The sequence below is a fragment of the Hyla sarda genome, chromosome 7 (genome assembly GCF_029499605.1).
Source record: "Hyla sarda isolate aHylSar1 chromosome 7, aHylSar1.hap1, whole genome shotgun sequence".
Classification (NCBI taxonomy): Eukaryota; Metazoa; Chordata; class Amphibia; order Anura; family Hylidae; genus Hyla; species Hyla sarda.
The window spans coordinates 4459188-4461761 of record NC_079195.1 but is presented as its reverse complement, the minus strand read 5'-3'; the positions used below and the strand labels follow the sequence as shown (position 1 = coordinate 4461761).

The 2574-nt window shown below is 44.1% G+C and overlaps 1 non-coding gene across 1 annotated transcript; it reads left to right on the top strand.

The window, feature by feature from the left end:
* Window positions 1-1919: 1919 nt before the first annotated feature.
* Window positions 1920-2113, top strand: LOC130283626 (U2 spliceosomal RNA). The gene has a single exon (XR_008846752.1). It is a non-coding gene; the product is annotated as a U2 spliceosomal RNA (small nuclear RNA).
* Window positions 2114-2574: the final 461 nt, after the last annotated feature.

Genomic DNA, 2574 nt, shown 5'->3' with positions numbered 1-2574 from the left:
AATAAAGAAAAAGAATATAATAAAAATGAAGAATGAAAAAAAATGTATATGTATATATAATTTTGACTTCTAGAGGCTGAGTTTCTGGGGTGTCCGTAGGTGGACCTGCGTCCATATGCGACCAGCCAGTGGCGGGCCATGGAACAGAGCCAAACCACAAGATGATATCAATTTAGAGGAACCCGAAAATCTTGAGTTCTGCATTAAGTCCTCTTGGCACCAGTGAATCAAACTCGAAAATCTTCCTTGATTTAGCTTTAGACATGCGGGTGATGTGATAGGTGGTGATTACATCATCCACATGTCTAAAGCAGAATCAAGGAAGATTTTCGAGTTTGATTCACTAATGCAGAAGGTTTTCAGGTTCCTCTATATTGATATCATCTTGTGGTTTAGCTCTGTTCCCTGGCCCATCACTGGCTGGTCGCATATGGACGCAGTGACGGTACCTGGGATGTCGCCCACCCAAGTCCACCTACGGACACCCCAGAAACTCAGCCTCTAGAAGTCCAAATTATATATACATATACATTTTATTTTATTCTTCATTTTTTTTATTATATTCTTTTTCTTTATTTTATTTCATTTTATTTCATTTTATTCTATTTTTCATTCATTCATATTTTTCATTCATTCATTCTTTTATCTTTTCATTATTCTTTTTTCATTTGTCATCATTAATCATTTGTCATCATTCATAATTCATTATCACTACCTTTTATAATCTACCTTCCTCCCCTCTTTTTCTAGTTTGGATCCAGTATTATTACCATCATTATGTGCACCATTCCCATGCCCCTTCCCATTTTTTCCAACCCTCCATAGAACGCATCATCATTCTGAGACTATAAATAGTACACGATCTCTATCCATTAACTTTCATACTGCTGCTGAAGAAAAGGCACGTGGCCTTGAAACGCGTCCAGCATTCATATCTGTTCATCGCTGCCCCCCCCTCAGCCTATATACCAACTACCAAGCCAGCTTTCACATTTGCAACAGCTGGATGCCCCCTTCTCTGGGACCACAACTACACGCGCGCTTACTTACACAAGGACGCCTGCATCCACTCCAGAACCAGAACAGGACTGATCTGTATCTCCATCTGCTAGCCAACACGGCGATTATCTCCCTATAGGCCGAGATCCTGCAGCAACGCACAGACGGCACACTTCTTAGTGCTGGAAGCCACTGTGCCAGCCTGGACTGTCCACCTTCTACATCCAATACGGTCGGTGAGTGGTGCCCTGCACCAACCTGTTTTATTCCCTTGCCATTATACCACCAAAGAGTATACATTAGTGATGTTGCGAATATAAAATTCTCCATTTGCGGTCGGCGAAAGCGAATTTCCGCAAATGTTCGCGAACCGCCATTGATTTCAATGGGCAGGCGAATTTTAAAACCCACAGGGACTCTTTCTGGCCACAATAGTGATGGAAAGGTTGTTTCAAGGGGACTAACACCTGGACTTTGGCATGCCGGAGCGGGATCCAGGGCAAAACTCCCATGGAAAATTACATAGTTGATGAAGAGTCTGGTTTTAATCCATAAAGGGCATAAATCACCAAACATTCCTAAATTATTTGGAATAACATGTTTTAAAACATCAGGTATGATGATGTATCGATCAGGTAGTGTAACGGTTACACCTGCTTCGCAGTGACAGACCAAACTCCCCGCTTAACGCACCACAAACGACCGCAAACTCCCCATTTGCACAAGGTTGGATACCAAGCTAGCCATGTCCCGTTCCTTGTCCTCACTGATGTTATTGAAGGTCTCTTCCTCCACCCAGCCACGTACAACACCAAGGGTCCCCGAACGGTGACAACAAGCCCCCTGGGACTCCTGCTGTGTATGGTCTTCCACCTCCTCAAAGCCACCTTCCTCCTCTGACTCCACTTCTTCAGACTCCTCTCTCTGCGTTATTATAAGGTGTGTTAAGTAGTACTATTCCTATCAGTTTAATCCCTGTTACGTCCCCTATTAGGGGACGAGTATATGGCATGGATTTTAGGAACTGGGAGATGGAAAAAAATGCTTGCTTGGTCCTCCTACTTCAAATTTGGGGCACTGCGCGTGCAATGTAATGTGCCACCAGATAGGTACACATGCCTGAAAAATGAGGTATTGTTGCAGCCGCTGATGTTTGCTTCCCAGGCAGAAAATGCCCTAAAACATTGCGGCTTGAACCCTAGTTGGTGGTGGATAAGTCACGCAAGTCATCTGGCATTCAGAGATAAAATACAGCAGCGTGTGGACCATTTTTAGCCCAAGGCAGCTCATCTGATCAGGACTTTTTTAGCCCAATGTATCGCCCAGTGTCAGTCCCTTCGGTATCCATCCCTCATTCATTTTAATAAAGGTGAGGTAATCCAGACTTTTTTGACCAAGGCGACTCCTCTTCTCAGTGACAATACCTCCTGCTGCACTGAAGGTCCTTTCTGACAGGACACTTGAAGCCAGAAGTTCTATCGCAAATTGGAATAGCTCAGGCCACAGGTAAAGCCGGCACACCCAGTAGTCAAGGGGTTCATTGCTCCTCAGAGTGTCGATATCTGCGGTTGAGGA